We start from the raw sequence: 20,441 nt of genomic DNA on the forward strand, positions 1-20,441 counted from the left end.
ACTCAACCACCAAGGAACATTCTGTTATTAAATCAACAGCAGCACATCCATCTCAGAAGCATCCTGGGATATATCCCTGTGTGCTTGCCTTCTTCTTGCACCCACCTGTTACTCAACCTGCTCCTGGACTTTAAACCTGGCCCAGCATAACTGTTGGATTTTTTTCAGTCCCAAACGTGGCCCATTTTGAGTTTCTCAGCAAATTCCACCCAAAAGTTGAGTTGATACCTGCAAGGCAGCCTGTGCTGAGCCTGATGCTTGTGACTGCAGGAAATTACCCAGTGCCCTGAAATCCTGAACAGGGATGGCTTTGCCCTGGGTTTCCCAGGGCAACATCAAAATCTGCCCCAGCTGACGCAGATTTGGCCACAGAATTGGTCACAATTAAATTGTGTGGGATGATTTATCCCCATCCCACATCCTGCTTGCAAAGGGCATCACAGACCTGACGTGTTTTGGGGCCACCTGATGGTGGTTGGGGATGTCAAAGCCACCTGCTGTGATCTCTTCATCAAGGAATGGTGCAGCTGCTCCAAATTCTTACAAAAAACCCACAGCTCTTCCCTCTGTCCTGACCTTGCTCTGTGCCTTGCAGTGGTGGCTTCCAAAAGGATTGGGGAATCTTTATGGGGAGTGAATCCCCTTCTAGTGCTCATATGAACTGTGAGTGGAATTCTGCTGAGCTGTTGGGAAGAGAGGGGGTAAAGGAACAAGCTCTGGAGAAACACAGAGGCTGCTCCTGCTCTTCCATCCAGCCAAAATAAACACTGTGAAGTTGCCACAGGTTGGTGGAGGTGCTAAATATTGCTGTGAAGTGGGCAAAGTGAGAGTGACAATTAGATACTTAATAAGGGTTTGTTTTGTATTTAAGGGTTTATTTGTTTCTTCGAGGATGCATGGCGTGGGAGGTGGTGTAACAGGTCAGGAATGAGCTTTGGTGTGATTTCCTTTAGCACCTGGGATGGGGAATTTCACATGAGAATGCCATCAGATCCCTGGATTTGGCTTCCAGAGCAATCCAAGTTTGATTTATCCACACAAATAATGGAGGAAAAAATACCCACGGTCCCTGCTGGTGATTTGTTCCCATTACTGCCTTCCCACGCTGTTGGAAGACGTGGAGCTTGTTCCAAGCTGGAATTTGACTGACATCCCACTCCAAACACTGGAGCTCACTGGGTGATTTTATCTCCTCCCCAGAGCAGAGATTGCCTTGCTGAGGGTGAGTAACCAGTGGTGCCCATTGCAGGAGTGACTGTGCTTTCAGAAATCAAAGTTCACCCACTGGGCCTGTTCTGACTTGGGAGACAGGAGCCATGGGAACCATTGTTAGCATTTCACAGGAGAGTGGGTTGATATTTTTTAATCAACATTTGCATTCTTAAACTTCGCTTCTATTTTATTTTTATCCACCTCCTTTCTCCTTGTACGTTTTCCAGCGCATAAAAAAGAAAGAAAGGAAGAGAACTTTTTAATTAAACTTTTGAAGAAAACTACAGCACAAAGCTGCTCTTTATATTGCAGGAGATAAATCACTGCAAACATTTGGAAAAGCCCAGACTTTGGTGCATTGTACCAGTGAAATCACACATCAGGAATGATCTGGGCTCCAAGTTTGGCTCCTGGTTGAAGGGGCCACTAAATGAACTTGGTTGTCACTGCTTATCAGGCTAAGGGGCCAAGCCAATGTGGTGCTGGACACATCTTGGCCAAGCTGGATGGGGCTTGGAACAACTTGGTCTGGTGGAAGGTGTCCCTGCCCATGGCAGGGGGTGGAACTGGATGAGATTCAAAGATTCCCTTGATTGTAAGGCACCTTTAAATAAGCAAAATGCTAAAGCTGAAAAAACAGCAAGAAATGAATAATGCAATGAGCTGAGCTGAGCCTTAGGTGAGTAAAACGTGCCTGGTTCTGAGGTGCTTGCCCCAGGTGCTTCCTGTGGCCAGCTGGGATAAATCCATTTGTGCTCCTTTAGGCAAAGATGTCCCTCCATTAACTGGGAAAGAACTCAAGGGAATGCTCAGAAATGTGTCTCCATTTTGGAGATTTTCTTCTGCTAAGGTGACTCTTGTTTTCCCTTGAGTCCAACCATGAACCCAGCGCTGCTGTGTTCGCCACCGAGCCGCGTCCCCTTTGTGACACCTTCTGGACACTTCCAGGGATTCCAGTGTGGATTTCACCACTTCCCTGGGCAGCTGATCCAATGCCTGACCTGTCCCACTACAGTGTCACAGTGGAGCTTCTGTCTCTGCTCTGCTGTCAGTGATGGACCAACTCAATCCACACAAATCAATGATGCAGGGTTATAACAGCCTTAAAGAAGGATTTTTTTTCCAGGGGAAAACAAACAAGGGGAAAAAAAGCCTTTCACTCTAGATAAGGCTTCCTCAGCCCCTCCTGAGCTGGCTCATTTAACACAATGAACTGTCAAAATATCCCCCCTCTGGTTCCAATAAGCTCTGGTCCTGCTTCCATGGACTTTGGAGCAGCATTTTGGTCTCCAGACACAATTCCCTGAGCAGTTTGGCAGAAGTCAGTCCAGCTCATGGGCAAGAGAGGGAGGGATGTTCCCCTTCCACACTCTGGCTGGGAATATCCCTGGATTTAATGGCTCATATCCTGGCCTTGTCCCCCTTGTGCAGGGCTATCTGGCTCTCAGATGGATCATGCACCCTTGTCACCATGTGTAAGGTGAGCTGTGACAAGCCGAGGATCCCATAAAAGCTGTCCTCAGCTCTGACAGCCAGGGTGATTTCCCACCCTGTCTGCAGCAAAGGAGAAGGAAGGAATGTAATGGGGCTTTCCCAAAGTGTTCCTTGGGCTGATCCTGCTGGCAGAAGGGCAAGGCAGGCAGGGGAGGGGCAGGATCAGTAACAGGGTGCAGCTTGTGATGGCATCCCTAAATCCCCACAGCTGAATCCTCACACCTTCCTTTGCTCAGACACCAGCTTTGGTTGATGAGGGGACTGCAAAGCTCTTCTGTCACACACTGGGCTTTGTGCAGGGCAATATTCAGGTGGAAAAGCAGATATCCTGTCTGGTTGGGGTAGCAGAGAGTCACAGAAGTATTGAGAAATCTGGAGGTCTCTCTCTGACCATTTGTGGCCACCACCTGATGGGTCAGCCAGGGCTTGGCAACATCCACGATTCCAGAGCCCCCACAAAGATGGAGATTCCCCCACTTCCCTGAGTGCCTCTTCCAGTGCTGCACAGTCTCCTGTGAAAAACCCTTTCCTGTTGTTCCATCTGAACATCCCAGCATCTTGGATGGAAATCCCAGAATGGTTTGGGATTTGGGTTTGGTTGGGAAGGGACCTTAAAGAGCATCCAGTTCCATCCTGTGCCATGGGCAGGGACACCTTCCACCATCCCAGGGTGCTCCAAGCCCTGTCCAGCCTGGCCTTGCACAATTCCAGGGATTCAGGGATCTGAGCACTCTGTGCCAGGGCTCACCACCCTCACACAGAACAATTCCTTCCAAATATCTCATCTAAATCTTTCCTCTTTTAGTATCCAACAATTCTTGACTGAAAAAAAATGTCTTAATGGAAAAAGGGAAGCAGAGTGTGGATTTTGGTATCAATTTTGCATTAGCAATAAAATGGCATCAAAGAAAGAGCGGAGAAGGGCAAGGATTCTAGACTGACATTTCACAAATCAAGTTTTTCCATCTCCCATGTCAGCAGTTAGCTCAAAAGAAAATGGAAAAATCCCCCTGAAACAAAGGAACTTTTTTTTTTTTTAATATCCTAAAGCAGAGGGTGAGCTGCACTGGGAGGGGGGGAGTCTGCCTGCTGAACATGGAGAGAACAGGAGCACTTAAAATCGTGTAGTAAAATCAGGGATGGATCCCTCTTCCTCCAGGTTTACTCCTGGATTTCCATCCGTGCTTGAATTCAGCAAGATGTGGGTTTGCCTCTCTCCACGCTGCAGCCCAGCAGCAAACCAGGAGTTCAGAGACCACAGCAGGCATTATGTCATCCTGCGAGGAGGAGCTGGGCAATCCTGCAACGACTTCTTTCCAAACCCTTTCATCCAATCCCTCCCCTAGCAGCATTGCTGAAGAACTCGGGGGGAAAAAAAAAAAAAAAAAAAAAAAAAAAAAAAGAAAAAAAGAGAGAGCCTGGCCCCGGGGGATGGGTGTGACAAGGGGAGATCCCACACCAGGATGTCCCGATCAGCATCCCAGGAGGAGAAGAGCTGCGGTGCCGGGTTGAGAGGGGTGGAAGTGCCTCCCTGGCTGTTGTTCACCTGCCAGATCCCTCCTGCTTGCAAGAAAATCTGTGTGCAGCAAAAGGTGATGTCATCCCTTCCCCGCTCCTGAAATCCAGCTCCTTGCTGAATGTGGCTCTGGGCTGGTGTTATTAACAGTCCCTTTGACACATCCTGTGCTCTGATGATATTTTATTTATTTTATTTTAGTTTTTATTTTATTTTATTTTATTTATTTTATTTTTTATTTTTATTTTTTCTATTTTATTTATTTTCTTTTACTCTGTTTTTTGGGTTTTTTTTCATTTTCCACCCCTCTTTTCCTCCTTTTGCTGCACGCTGACCAGGCTCCTGAGACTCAGGTTGATTAAATTTCTATGCCTCGCAGCTTCCCTGGAGTCCACATAATTTATGTAAATACGAGAGATAAGAAACGAGGGGGAATCACAAGAAAAAAATGGAGCATTAAGCCGCCAAGATCCATTAAATTCTCCATCACCCTTTTCAGAATCTCAATGTTCAGCCGCACCGCCCCCATGTTTTCCCCCTGCCACGGCAGCGTGGATCAAATTAACGCTCGTCGGGCTGAGGAAATCCACGGGATCAGTCCCACCTCCCGCCTGACATCGGGATTTAGCCCCGCAGCCTCCCTGCCCGGCTGCATCCCGAGCAGCTGGAGCTCCCTCCGGGCAGGGATGTCACATCCCGAGGGACAGAGCCATTCCTGGGTACAGCAGGGTGATGCAGTTTGGGATGCTCAGGAGAGCCTCTGCCCTCCCCCAGGGTGTGCTGTCAGCTGAGCCCACGGGCATGACCCGAACGTGGCCCCAAATCAGCCTTTCAACCCCAATTCCTGGAAAGTTGTGTTGGGAAGGAGGAGGAGTTGTGTCAGCAGCCTGGTGTCCTCCTTCGTGCGGTCTCTGCCTTGCCTAAGTCCTTCCTCACCATCCTGATGGATGGAACCCCCTTCTCCAGCCTGTCCATCACCCAGCTGGGTAGGTCAGGCTTCAGAGCCAGCAAAGATCTCCCTGGAATAATTCCAAGAAAATTGGCACTGCAGTTTGGTGACCTGGCTCATTAAAACGTCTGTGGAATGATGGAATAATTTGGATTGGAAGGGATGTTAAAGATCATCTCATTCCACCCCCTGCCATGGGCAGGGACACCTTCCACTATCCCAGGCTGCTCCAAGCCCTGTCCCACTTGGCTTTGGACACTTCCAGGGATCCAGGGGCACCCACAGCTGCACTGGACAACCTGTTCCTAGCAGCATTTTGGCCCCCAACAAGAAGCAAAACCCAAAAATGAATCCTGAGGTTGGTTTGGGAGGTGGCCTGGAAAGGGGACTGTTCCCAGTTAGCAGAATGGATGGGAATGCTGTTTTGGGAAGGATGCAAGGACACGAGGGATGGGAAACATGGCAGCAGATTGCAGCAATTGGCCTCAGAGCCAGGAAACACGTTTGGGAATCTGTTCTGAAGGTGGACAAGAACTTGGCAAACCCTGTCCCAGGCCTGGTGCAGGCACCTACACATGTAGTGATGCCTCAGGTTTTACATTTTATATTTTTCAGGTTCTGCATTGCTTTACTGTGTAATTCTGAGCTTCATATTAGGGGATAGTAAGCTCTCTTCACAGAGTAGGGAGACAAAACAATTCCTTCTCTAGCTGGGGACCAAGGACAACCAATCCAAATTTCAGGCCCAAGAGCATAAAGAACACGGACTGAAGAGAGAAAAACAAGAAGGGTGGGACTTCATAACACAAAGCTGTAATTGGAAAATTAACTCCAATATGCAAATGGACCAGAACTTATAAAAGTGAGAGACCTCATGACTGGTTGTCCATTTTTGTGACCATTTTGGGTTCATCATGGGTGTAGCCCTGGCTGGGCTCTTGTGCTGCCCTAGGTGGATCTATTGAGGCCTTTTAATAAATCCCTACTTTATTCTTTTGCTCTGTCCAGCCTCTGTTCTAGGGCAGCCTTCTCAAGGCACCGCATGGACACACACACATGGACAACATTGCCTGCTCCTGAGCCAGACCCAGCTCAGTCACCACAGTCTCAGCACTGCCAGTCAGCAGCAGGGCTGGAAGGGCACCTGTCCCCACAGGTGACAGCTGACACCTCTTGTGACAGCACCAGGAGCCTCGGGGCTGTGCTGCCTGCGAGCCACTCAGACCCAGAAAGCTCCTCTGAGACACAGCCTCCTGCTTCCCTGGGACTTCCAGTCCTGCACAGAGAGTGCAGTTAACCCCAGCTCCTGGGAAACCTTTCCCTCTGCAAATGGATGGCACTGGGAATAATGCCATAGATTTTTTATTTAAGTTTTGAGCTCACAGGCACTACTTGAACTGCTTTTCTTAAGTGTGACGGAGAGAAACACCCCTTTAATGGAAGCAGAGAGTCTCCAATGACAATATGATTTCAGGATGCTGGAGCTTGAGAGAAAACCACAAATCCTGAGTGGTGATGACATCCCAGGAGCAGAAGTTACTGGCTGTCACTCAGCCCTGTCCCTAACCTGGATGCTGTAGCAGTACCGTGGGTGTTTCTGCCTTCAGTGCTTTGCAGAGTCAATCCTTGGTGCCTGTGCCCAGGGCACAATTAACTACTCCAATAATCTAATATCAACTTATAGATCTTTCAATAGTCATCCAGGATCACGGTCTAATTAAGACTACAAATGAGTTAATCATGTGTGATGAAGTCTTCTAAGAAAATTACACCCAAGACTTCCATTCTGCCGGAGCGGCAGATACTTCTGACAGAGCCCCAAAGCAGAGACTAAGAGAGTGATGATTAAATGGAGTGATGGGCATGAAAAAAACAAAGCTTTGTAGGTTTCAAAGAAGGAGGCTACCTATAATCTGCAGCTTGGAGCTCTGAATTATCTGAGAAAAAATTGATTTGACTGATTCTCTTGAAATATCTGATAATTTTACACACCACTCAGTGACCAGCAGTTGAAAGAGACCTATTGACTCTCTCCCACTGGAGCAAAATATCTAATTTTGAGCAGTGGGGCAGTGAACCACCCATGATCAGAACCAAGAAGGGCCAAGGAGAAGTGACAAACTTTTTGAACCTCCAAACCAGAAACGGGAGCGACCCAGGCCTGTAAATAATGCGCGCCTGGCATTCCACAGGGTTTGAAAGGTCTGTGCCTTGGCTTCATCCCGTGCCATGGATGCATCATTTGCTGTGCTCTCACGCTAGAAATGACTGCAGTCATTAGGAACAATTTATGCTCAGGGAAATAATTACGGTCATTAATGGGGCTGCAAAGCAGAGGCTCTCAGGGAGCAGGAGTGGAGCGGTGGCAGCCGCCTGTGTGCGCGCCGTGACTGATGGGCACTGCAATTATGGTGTTCCCAGGACTGGGCATCCCAAATAACTCAAATCCAGGCTCAGGAGGCAGCCAATAACTGATAAGTGCAAGAGGTGTTTGGAAAAATCCAGTAGGATCACAAGAAAAGCCACAGTAGTGCCTGGGAGAGTTGGCTGGACACAGAGCAGGGGAGAGTCCCCAGAAGTCACCACTGACCACAGCTGGCAGCTTTAAATCTGCTGACAGTGATTAGTGAGTGGTGACAGTGCTGTTCATGAGGTCATGTCTGGCTTTTGGACCACAGCTTCACAGAAATACAGTCCAATATGGAATTGGAAATGTTTGCAAATGTCTACAAAGAGGTTCTGAGCTGGATTCCCAAGTCTTTGAGGCAGCTGATGGCACAGGCAGGACTCAGCTGTGTGGAGGAGATGGCTCATCCTCTGGATGGAGGAAAATAAAGGTTGGAGGAAATCTGGAAGCATCCAATGGGAATGACATTTTCAGTGCAGGTCACCCGATGTGACCCAGGGAACAGCGATCCAAGGAAATCAATGAGAACAGGAGGAGCTGGACTCCTCCAGCTGATCCTTGTGGGTCCCTTCTAACCCAGGATATTCTGTGATTCAATTTGTGATTTCCAGGAAAGTCCTGCCTGAATTTCCTATTTCTGTGCAAAGCACAGGATTATTGGCAGTTAGCTAATAAAGTTCATTTGGATTGTCTGGACAGTCCCCTAAAGATTTAATACGTTGCTTAAAAGAGTGGATTTGGAAAGGACACTGGTCAGTGAAATTGGCCAGTGGTTGCTTGATAAAACACAAATATGTTGATTGATAACACAAATATGTGCTATATTCACTGAGACCAACTAGGAAAGGAAGTTTAACCCAGCCTATGGCAGTTCCTATTTAAGGAAAATCTCTTCCATCTCCTAAAAAGGAGAAATCAGCCTTGCTGAGCACTCGGGCCACAGCTATGAGTTTCAAACCATCTACACCCCTTGGTGATCAAGTTATATCCTTGGGGACCAAATTCCCAGCTGCCTTTAGAGGCAGACTGAAAAATATCTTGTTTCTTCAGCAGAGAAATGACTGATCCTGTTTGTGTCCCCGTGTTGCTTGCAAGTTCCTGATCCTGCATTGACTTCCAGGCTGAATTTTGCCAACTCAGCAGCTGGGATCTTGTTGTGATTGAACTTGATAAATTAAGCAGCCTTTTTAGGGCAGGGGATGTCCCTGGTGTTTATTTAGTGAGCCAAACTAAATCAATCCACGCTGTTGTACACAAATGGGGAATTTCACTGTCCCTGCTTGCCTTGGGATTCCCCTCGGTGACAGGCAAGCTGTGACCAGAGGGGGAAGCACACAAGCAGGGGGTTGGTGGGGAAAGAAGGGGCTAAATCACCACAAAATATTATGTCCTGCTAAAATTCCCGTGTGACTGAATTAAACAAAATTAACTAACTGGTTTGAGAATGATGGTGTTGTGGCCATTTGTCTCCAAGGCTCCTTTTTTGGGGGAATGAAGGACCAGCAATATGGTCCCACCTTTAGTAAGATCCTGAGTGCCAGGAGGATGAATATATTAATATATGTATACTAATATTAATATAAATAATACAATAATATATGTATATTACTATATTAAGTATGAAAAGTGCTCAGATGTTTCCAAAATACAAGAGGTGGTGCTTTCAGCTGCAGGATGACCAGGGAGGAGGGGAATTACCACACTGTGGTAAAACAGGACACAGAGGTTATGTGGCTTCTCAGGCCTTGGTGCTGCCTCTCAGGCTTCAGCATTTCTCTAAATAGCTCATTTAATAAATAGATCTTTTGGTTCTGGAGCCCCTCCCTGCTGCACTCCAGCAGGTATTACATGGAACATGGTGGCAGGAGGCAGCATGGCCATGCAGGCAGCACAGAAATGCCTAATTAACAGGGAAACATCCCAGCAGCCAGGAAAGGGAATCTGAAGAGGCAGCATGGGGAGATTAAGGCAGCCAGGAGACTGCCAGGGAATCAATCCATACAGGCATGGGAAGAAGAACTGAGGCCAACTGCAGAGATGAACATGGATGGTAACGATCACAGAGTGGTTACAGTTGGAAGGGACCTTGAAGATCATCTCATTCCATGGGCAGGGAACCTTCCACTGGGCCATATGTGAGGAAAACACACATATTTTTATCCCTGCATTGTTGGGGACAAAGTCACACAGGACCTGAGTAGGAGTGGTGCCAATGGCAATTCCCAAGCCACACCTATTTGGTGACTGAGACTGAAATTAAAAATGGGGGAGTTGATTGAACAATCTCCAGGGGGCCTTTCCAAACTGAAATCCTCCACGACTCTGGGAAATGCCTGGAGTGGGGAAGGCTGTGTCCAGTCAAAGCCATGCAGTCCAAATCCAGATGGGAATGTGGGCTCCAGGAATCCCTTGCAAAGGAAAAGGCAGGCAACCCTGCTTGGAAAGAGTGTCAAAAGTTTGATAGCAAAGAAAAAATGCAGAGAAATTCCACAAACTTGCTTTCCACAGGGAATTGGGCACCAGCTCAGGAGGAAGGCTGAGAAACAAGACTCTCTTTCCCCTGGAGGTTGGTCCCTTGCAATGTGGCCACAGAGCGTGGACAGTCCCCAGGAGCAGGGAAGAAAAAGCCAAACCAGCCAGATTGTCATCAACAACTTCAGCCTCTCCAAGCCAGGAAAAATATCCAAATGGGAAGATAAAAATACAAAAAAATCACATGAAAAGGAGAGGTGTAATAGCCCACATGGAGCAGAGGAAGCCAAGCTGCAGACGGACAAAGTATCCTAAGGCTGTTTCCCTGCCTGAGGCAGCAGGGCTGTGTTCATCGTGGCTGCCCTGCAGAGGATGAGTTTAGGGCTGAAACTGTTCCGTTTTAGGAGCATTAAAGGCTTTTGCAGTGCTGGTGCTCAGGGCAGAGCAGGTTCTGGCCCTGGGTCTGTTCATGCTCACGGGGCCAGGTGGAAGAGGCATCTCCACAATCCCTGCGGGCAGCGGGAAGTGGGTGAGGCTCCTTCCCTCTGCACTCTGCTCCTGCCACCATGCAAGGAGTGGGAGGCAGGATGACCTACTTGTGTCATGCCCTGAAAGCCTCTTTTTGCTCCAGCCAAGGCATCTCCATGCTCCGAGGCTCCTGCTCTGCCTGTTGGAGCTGTCTGAAAGGATTTTGTTACTCCCCTCTTCCCTCCCCTCCTGTCCCCCTCCTGTCCCCTTGGCTCACCTGGGGCTGGGAGGGCTGCAAAAGCATTTTGAGAGATGCAGTAGGAACAGAAAGCAGAAGCTGGATTGTTTTCTTCCCATGGTTTTGCTGTGGGAGGGGGAGATGTGGTGGAGGAGCATCCCTTGACATTGCATTCCAGAGAAACAGGGATCCAGGTGCTCTCCTTGATGAGAGATGTAAATCCATTGGTATCATTTGTGTCCCTCTAGGCTGAGGGCAGGATTATGGAAATCATCCTTTCCTCTCCCCCCTCAAGGAAGGATAGGAGAACTGGACTTTTGGGGATATTGATTTTTTTTTTTTTTTTTTTTTTGTGAAGATATTTATTTATGTACCTTCTTAGCCAAAAATATGTGAGGGATGAGTATTTCCAGTGCTCTCAGAATCAGCAACTCTGCTCCTTCACTGAGTTTGGAGGTATAACCCTTGTTGACATCAGTGGGAGCTGAGATAGCCCAGCTCTGCAAAATTCAACACTGAAAGTGTAACTTCAATTACTCCTTATTTTTAAATATTTTTATAAACACTATTACCACACACATTATCACAGGTTTTTGGCAGAGCCCCTACAAAACCAAACACATTTTCACTGCACCTTGTGAGACACTCATAAAGAACCTACTGCCTCTGTTAGTGAGCTCTCAGAGATATTTCTTGGTCCTTCACCTGCAGCTGTGGCCTCAGAGATGTGACAGATTTCATTTAAGGCCCTTCATTTCCAGCTATGATGTGTTCTCATTTAATCAGCCCTGTCCACCCCATTTCCCACCTTCCACGTGGGAGGAAGCTGCTGCTGGAGCTGGGAGACACAAACCCCACAATTAGAGAGACAGATAATGACATTTCCCCTCTCCCATGGGTGAAGAGTGGTTGTCACATTGGCTTCCCTGAGGAATAGGTTGAGGGAGCGGGGGGTGTCCAGCCTGGAGAAGGCTCCAGCAAGAACTTAGGGCCACTTCCAGTACCCAAAGGGCACTTAGGAAAAGAGGGAGAGGGACTTTTTACATGGGAAGATAGTGACAGGATAAGGGGTAATGATTTTAAACTGAAAGAGGAGAGATTTAGGTTAGATGTGAGGAAGAAATTGCTCCCTGTGAGGGTGGTGAGGCCCTGACACAGAGTGCCCAGAGAAGCTGTGGCTGCCCTGGATCCCTGGAAGTGTCCTGGGCCAGGCTGGACAGGACTTGGAGCAACCTGGAATAGTGAAGGTGATGCCTCAGGTTTTAGCTTATATATTTTTCAGATTATGCACTGCTTTACTGTGTAATTCTGAGCTTCATATTAGGGGATAGTAAGCTGTCTTCACAGAGTAGGGAGACAGAACAATTCCTTCTCTATCTGGGGACCAAGGACAAATGATCCAAATTTCAGGCCCAAGAGCACAAACAATGGTGGACCGAAGAGAGAAAACCAAGAAGCTTGGGACTTCATAACCTAAAGCTGTAATTGGACAATGAACTCCAATATGCAAATGGAGCAGAACTTATAAAAGTGAGAGACCTCCATGTCCACTCATCTATTTTGTGACCATTTTGGTTCATCTTGGGTGCAGCCCTGGCTGGGCTCTTGTATTGCCCAAGGTGGATCCATTGAGGCCTTTTAACAAATCCCTACTTTGTTCTTTAACTCCTTCCAGTCTCTGTTCTAAGTCAGCCTTCACGAAGCATCAGAGGTGTTGTGGTTGGAATACGTCCTTTAACTCCCCTTCCAACCAAACCATCCTGTGATCCTGTGATTCCCTGCTGTTGAGTTTTCCCTGGACAGAACACACTGCACACCTGCCACTTCCTCTGGAAGCTGCTCTGCCTTAGGATGGGTCAAAATGGAGATGTTGTTCAAGTTTTGTCCACTTTTTGTCCACTAAGACAAGGCGTTGTGACAAGGTCACTTGTGCTGCCCCTCAGAACACACACTGGGAGAGGGGCCACGCTGCTCAGGATTGTGTCTAGATGGAATTTAATAATCTCCAGGGAAAGAGACTCCACTGAAAAACTCAAGGAAAAACCTGTGTGTGGCGCTTGAGCAGGATCACATCCCTCCTGTGCACTGATGCCTTGAGAAGGCTGCCCTAGAACAGAGGCTGAACAGAGTAAAAGAATAAAGCAGGGATTTATTAAAAGGCCTCAATGGATCCACCTTGGGCAGCACAAGAGCCCAACCAGAGCTACATCCAAGATGAACCAAAATGGATGAGTGGTGACGGGGTCTCTCACTTTTATAAGTTCTGGTCCATTTGCATGTTGGAGTTAATTGTCCAATTACAGCTTTAGCCCAAGAAGTCCCATCCTTTTTGTTTTTGTCTCTTCAGTCCATGTTCTTTATGCTCTTGGGCCTGAAATTTGGATCAGTTGTCCTTGGTCCCCAGCTAGAGAAGGAATTGTTTTGTCTACCTACTCTGTGAAGAGAGCTTACTATCCCTAATATGAAGCTCAGAACTGCACACTAAAGCAGTGCAGAATCTGAAAAATACAAAAGCTAAAACCTGAGGCATCACCACGATCACCTTGTGCTGTGAGGTGCTCAGAGACCCTTGAGGAAGAGCATCCCTCAGAGGTGGGTTCCCAGCACAGCAAGGTAAATTTGCATTTCCTGGGGAAGAGCTGTGGCCTTGCCAGCACCTCGGGATGCTCCATCCACCCAACACCTCCTCCCACAAAGAGCAGAGCCCCTCTCCTCACTGCAGACCTGGCTGAGAAAGCCTGGCCAGTGTCTCCACATTAACATCATCACCACAACCATTCCCCCTGGGAGCACATCAAGAGGAAGTTAATGTGAAGGGAAGGGCCTCACCATCATCTGTTCCAGAAGTGACAATGATGCCTGGTCAGCCTGATCTTGGGGGCACTCAGTCCCACAGCCCAAGGGTGGCTGTGCAGGAGGTCTGACCCTGCTGCTCTCCAGGAGCTCCCTCCAGGCCACATTAATGCCAGCCTCCCTGGGGACCTGAGCTGTCTCACTTGGTCACATCACAGGGGCAGCAGACAGATGATTTACAGAGAGTTCCCCTCTCTAACTTCATTTATTTTATATTTCCCTAATCCTGGTGCTGTTCCAGAGCTCTCTGAGTAGTGCAGCTCCTGCTATTTCTTAGAGCAAAGCCTGGACTGGGCTTCAAACCATGAAGAAACATTTTCCTCTTGTGTCCCAGCACTCCATCATTATCCTTGCCCTGTGCTAATTCCAAAAGTGCTCCTGGGAACCACCTGAGTCAATGCTACTGGCCCAAAATCACACCCTGGCACTGCCTAATCCATCCATACATCTGGAGTCTGCAGGTGGCTGGAGGAAATTCTGGAACAGCTGATATCTCAAGCCACTTTCAGGCACTTTTAAGACTTTCCTCTCCCTTTTCTTTCACCTTTTTTTTTTCCCCTAAAAGCAGAGTGATTTTCTTAATGTTACTCCAGAGCTGGAAACCTCTGGGATAAAGCAGGGGGTTCTGTGCTCCAGCACTCCAGATCAGTGACTGATGGGACCTCTCCTTTCTCCATTAATAAATCAGGACTTTGCTTTCCATCTCCTCTGGGAATGTCCAAAAAGCCCCTTTCTTCAGGAATTCTCAGCAGAAAACTCAGGCAGGAATTCTGTTTAATTCACACCAGTAGAGAATTTCCAAAAAAAACAATATCACAATCCCATCAAGCTGAAGAAAGCAACAAGAAAGGGAAGACCCCCTCCCCACAAGGGTGTCCAGATGATGGAGAGTACAAGGTCTCTCTGCCCAGGTCCAAGCACACCTGAGGCAGCATCAGCGAAAAGAGGGGTTCAGCACTGACATTTTGGGTTCTGTAAGTTAAATATTCCACAGAAAACATCCAGTTATCCCTCGGATACCCAACCTGTGTGCTCCCCAAACAAGAAGTGAATTATCAATGACCCAAATAAATCCCCAAATATTCACTAACCCCAATAGAGCTCAGATACCCCAGGATCCTCAGGCAGCTTCCACAAGGAAAATGCATGGAACTGTTGGAATGAGTCCAGAGGAGGCCACAGAGCTGCTCCAAGGGCTGGAGCCCCTCTGCTCTGGAGCCAGGCTGGGAGAGCTGGGGGTGTTCACCTGGAGAACAGAAGGATCCAGGGAGAGCTCAGAGCCCCTTGCAGAGCCTAAAGGGGCTCCTGGAGAGCTGGAGAGGGACTTGGGACAAAGGATGGAGGGACAGGACACAGGGAATGGCTTCCCACTGCTAGAGGGCAGGGATGGATGGGATATTGGGAATGAATTCTCGGCTGTGAGGGTGGGGAGGCCCTGGGACAGGGTACTCAGAGAAGCTGTGGCTGCCTCTGGATCCCTGGAAGTGTCCAAGGCCAGGTTGGATGGGGCTTAGAGAAGCAGCCTGGGATAGTGGAAGTTGTCCCTGACCATGGCAGGGGGTGGGACTGGATGATCTTAAAGGTCCCTTCCAACCCAAACCACTGAATCTCTGATTGCACCAATCATGGAGCATCATTCCTAAACAGGCTTCTTTATTGTATGTCTCTTTTGGTTTTTGTTATTTGGGGTTTTTTTGGTCTTTTTTCTTTTTTTTTTGCTTGTTTGGTTTTGCATTTTTCAGTTTTGTTGGTTCTTAGTGTTCATGGTACCTCAGATGAAATTTCTTGTTTGTTTCAAATTTAAAAGTTCTTCAGCTTTAGGAAAAGAAATAAACCAGTAAAAATGAAGGAACACTAAATTAGTGATTAGTTAAAATCATACACTGAGTAGTAAAAAAATGGATAAACTTCAGCACTGTGCCCAGAACAAAGCTCTCCCAACTCCTTGTCCCAGTCAGGTTACTCATCTATGAAATCTTCTGTGCAGATTTATTTTTAGGGGGAAAAAATCACTTTGGTTACAGCAGGAATAGAGTTTAGACTAGAATTGCTATTTCCCAGTGGTTCTGGGGACTCTTACACTAAATCACATTACTGCAATTTATAATACAACCACACATCTGCTGAGGCTTGGGTATTGCTCACATGTGTGTTTTTCAGTCCAAGGCAGGTATTTTTACGTGGATTTTTTCCTCCTCTCTGGGATGTAAAATGAAGCTGAATTCCTTTGCATTTTCCATGGATTCTCCTGCCTATCCAGTAGGTTACCAAAGCTCAGCTGCTTTGTGCTAATTTCTTAACCTGGTTTTGTGGCAGGGTCCCAGGTGGATTGAACTAATTTGGAATAAGGCGTGTCTGATTCTGGAATAAGAGCATCAACATAGGGAATTAATTATGAACCACTAATGTCAGGTGCACAGTCCAGAATAAGTCCTTGGATAGATGAAGCTTAAGGCCATCATCTCTAATTTTTCTCAAAAGCAAATTATTTTTTTCCTTGTCTGTCTCTTGATCTGCCTGTCAGGAAGGAGGTTCCCTGCCCATGCCAGGGAGGTTGGAACTCGAGAATCTTTAAGGTCCTTTCCAACCCAAACCATCCTGTGGTTTTTTGGCTATGGAATGGTCACACAGATATTTTGCCCTCACCTCATTCCAACCCTGATCACTCAACATCAGCTCTGTGATTGGGGTGCTCAGTGTGTAAAGTCCTTCCCACACTTAGGGCTTGATCTTGGCCTGGAAGTCACCGGGATTATTTGTCTAAAAACTTACTCAGATCACAGTCCCCACCTTATCAGAGTTCAGCCAAATACAGATCATAGAATTCCAGAATAGTTTGGGTTGGAAGGGACCTTAACACCTCATTCCAACCCAAACTCCTTCCACTATCCCAGGGTGTTCCAAGCCACATCCAACCTGGCCTTGAACATTTCCAGACATCCATGGGCAGCCACAGCTTCTCTGTGCCAGGGCCTCACACTCTCACAGGGAAGAATTCCTTCCAAATATCCCATCTATCCCTGCCCTCTGCCAGTGGGAAGTCATTCCCCTCTTGTCCCATTTAAAACCTTGTTTAGCTCTGGGTGCAAATTACAGCACCTCCTGTGCAGCAGTTTAAGGAGGTCAAATTTAAATCCAAAAAGCTTTCTTGGCATAAAAACCTTGGATTGTGGATGTGTTGGCTGACAGAAACCACCCTTTTATCCTGGGACCCCCATGTGCTGGATTTCCAGCGGATTTCCAGAAGTCTTTTCCAAACCCTTCCATCCCTTCTCAGAGCAACCTGAAAGGAATTTTCCACTCAGGTTCTCCGAAATCCTCCTTGTTCTCCTTGAGAAACTTCACACCTGCAGGTGGCTGCCATGAATGCACAAACTTGCTTTTCTCAACCTCCTCTCACCGTCCCACCTCAGCCCCCAGTGGCTGAAGGACAACAACCTGGGACGTGGCTGTGACCTTAATCAGCCCCACCAGGCACTTCTACAAAGATGGGGACAGCAAAAATTCATCAGTCTTAGCTGAAAATCCCTGGACACAGAGGAATCCTGAATTTGGCTGTGAATTCTCCCACCCTAAGAACTCTGCAAACTTTGGATTTTCCTTCTTTGTGTTAACCCCATCTTTTTCTGGGAACGAAAAAACTGATGGAGCTTAAAAAGATGAATTACCTGATCTGCATATTCAATGGAGCTCAAACGCTCCATAAACGCGACATGAGTTTTAACAGTATTTAATGGTTTGCATTAATTAATAAGTCTTTAAAGATGTCAGACATTTGTAGATTTAAAAACTTTATAACTCTCAATAAATTCAGTGGGACTTAATGAATTCCTGCCAATTTACACAGCTTTGGAAACACACTCCCTCTCAAACAACATCACCAGAGTCTGTGATTTTAAGAGACAGGAAGAAAGACAAGAAGGAAAAAAGAAAAAGAATGGGGAGGAAAAGGAGGCAATTTATTATGTTGTGATTTCCTATGAAACATTTTTCATTTCATTTCAATATTTTCTTACTCGATTGATTTTTTCGAGAAATTCTCTGAAGAACTGTTGATGCAATGAGGGGTGGGGAGCTCTGCAAACCTCCATGTCTCTGTACACAGACTCAAAGGATCATTTAGGTTTTAAAAGACCTCTGAGACCATCCAGTCAAACCTGTGACTGATCCCCACCTTGTCACCAGCCCAGAGCACTGAGTGCCACATCCAGACATGAACACCTCCAGGGATGGGGACTCCAACACCTCCCTTCCAATGCTTGGCAACCCTTATCAGGAAGAAATTCCTCCTGATGCCCAACCTGGTGCAGTTTGAGGTTCTGTCCTCTCATCCTGTCCCTGTTCTCTGGGAGCAGAGCCAGACCTGCCATGGCTGTCCCCTCCTGTCAGGAGTTGTGCAGAGCCACAAGGTCCCCCCTGAGCCTCCTTTTCTCCAGGCTGAGCCCCTTTCCCAGCTCACTCAGCCTCTCCTGCTGCTCCAGCCCCTTCCCCAGCTCTGTTCCCTTCCCTGGACACGCTCCAGCCCCTCAATGTCCCTCTTGTCCTGAGGGTCCCAGAGCTGTCCCCAGCACTGGAGATGCCCCAACAGTGCCAGCACAGGGGACAGGCACTGCCCTGCTCCTGCTGCCACCCCAGAGCTGGGACAGCCCAGGTGCCTTTGGCCTCTTGCCCACCTGGGCTCATGTTCAGGAATGTTGACCAGCACCACCAGGTCCTTTTCTGCTGGGCAGTTTTCCAGTCAAACATGTCCATGTCAGTATCTGGATTTGTATGCGTAACCACACAGCTGTGCACACACACACACAAACAAATATATATTTAATATCTAAATTTTGCTGGTATTTCTGAAGGAAACTACTCCAGAAATCCAATTCCACACGCATATCCTAAAGGTCAACTTCTTACATCCGTTTGGGATGAACACAAAGACTGGATATTCCAATTCCTCCCCACACCTTTGGTAATTACAGATTTCGGAGAAGCTCTTTGCCCAGAGGGAAGCAAAGTGAGAGGCAGGGGCAGGAATGAAGGCAGAGCAGGGGAAGGAAAGAGAATATAACTCATCCTCATGGGTGGCATATGTGTATGAATGGGCTGGGATTTATCCTAAAACAACTTCCTGTGCTCATGATGGAAGAAAGACAAGAGGAATCATAAAAACAGTGAGGGGAATGAGCCTTGGCTCTGGCTTGTACAGGGAATTCTTCTCCCAGGCGTCTCACCAGCCTTCTAGTCAGGATCACTCATCCCACTCCTACACACTGGATATACAAATATCAGGAAATGGTCGTTGGAATGCTGTCCCTGCCTTTGGAAAGGCCACTCCATGAGGGATGAGCAGGGAATGCCACAGGACCTGTTGGCTGCTCTCAGGTGGTGGGGCTGGGGAACAAATCACAGAGGGGAATCACTGCAGGTTCCACAGGGTTGGCACTGCCTTTTCTTAGTCATCATCACCACACAAAAATCAGAGCAGAGGCCCCACAAAGAAATGGGATGGTGCCAATGCACGTCAGGATCTTCCCACAGATTCACCAGCAGGAACATGGAACAGGTTGTCCAGAGAAACTGTGGCTTCCCCATCCCTGGAAGTGTCCAAAGCCAGGTTGGACAGGGCTTGGAATAACCTGGGATAGTGGAAGGTGTCCCTGCCCACGGCAGAGGGTGGAACTGGCTGAGCTTTAAGGTCCCTTCCCACCCACACCATTCTAGGATTCTATGATTCTTTACCAAAGATTTCTCATTTTTAATGATTTATCCACATTCTCCACCCAGCTGTGCCCAGCACCACACAATTTCAGCCAAAATGGACCACGCTGGTGCTGCTCATTTCCAGCACAAAGTGCCCTCCTGTATTCTGAAACCTCCTCCCCTCATCTCATTTATCCCCACTCCCGTTCACCCCCAGCCACAACAAACAAGGATCAAAGGCACTGGCAGGGACATTATCCCAAACTCCTTATCCTATCCTTAAACTCCCGCTCCTTATCCTCATTATCCCCGCCATGGCAGGGATGCTCTCCCCCCCTCCCGGCTTTGGCAGCACCCTTTGTCCAGCAGGCAGCGGGAGGCTCGGTGCCTGTGACGGAGCTCGCAGGGATGCTGTCCATCCATATGGAGATTTGGGGACGTGCTGCTGCCTCCGCTCGTCCGACGGATCCCGGCTGTGCCTCTGGCCCCATCCCGCCGCTCATTTGCTGACACGGATCGGCTGCTTGGACTGGCAGCATCCCGGGAACTTCCTGGCTATGGGCTTGGCTGGGCAGGAGACTGACAGAGGAAGAGCGTGTAATTGCGACAGAGGGGAAAGCTGCGGGGGAGTTTGTCTCGGGATGACGAACAGGAGCTGGAAAGGCTGAGGGGAAGGGGATGAGCGATCACGAGAGTGGCCTGGCCTGCTTTGAGGCATGGCTACAGCCAGGAGCAGGGGATACAGATCCCTCTCCTCGTCCCCGAGCTGATCCAGCAGCACCAAACGCTGCTGTGACCACCAAGTTGTTATGAATAAAAAGTTATCTATTTTTTTAAGGTTGCAGAGTTAAAAACAAGTCAGACCAGTTGCTGTAAAGTTAGCTTCATTGTTAAGAGTTCTTCTTCAATTACCTGTTAATGGTTGGTGATTAACCATTGTCCCCCTGATGCTTGCCAGGGACCCTGCAGGTACCAGGAGAATGGGAGTGGCATCAGAGCTGGTATGCAGATGAGAAATGCATTGCACCAAATTTTGCAGTTTTCCAGGAAAACCCCTAAAAATAACGAGCCAACACAGAACAAGGGGACCTAAGTGATGTCTAAGGATGGGAGCGTAGTCCAGTGCCTGCTTGGATCCTTT

General features: G+C 47.9%; 1 protein-coding gene and 1 long non-coding RNA gene across 3 annotated transcripts in view; one reads left to right on the top strand and one right to left on the bottom strand.

The window, feature by feature from the left end:
• The window catches only part of XKR6 (XK related 6), a 206,738-nt gene that overhangs the window by 89,556 nt on the left and 96,741 nt on the right, over nt 1–20,441 (bottom strand). The window lies entirely within an intron of this gene.
• Nucleotides 541–2,642, top strand: LOC135295820 (uncharacterized). The gene is made up of 2 exons (XR_010357895.1): nt 541–784; nt 872–2,642. It is a non-coding gene; the product is annotated as an uncharacterized LOC135295820 (long non-coding RNA).

Source organism: Passer domesticus, chromosome 3, assembly GCF_036417665.1.
Source record: "Passer domesticus isolate bPasDom1 chromosome 3, bPasDom1.hap1, whole genome shotgun sequence".
NCBI lineage: Eukaryota > Metazoa > Chordata > Aves > Passeriformes > Passeridae > Passer > Passer domesticus.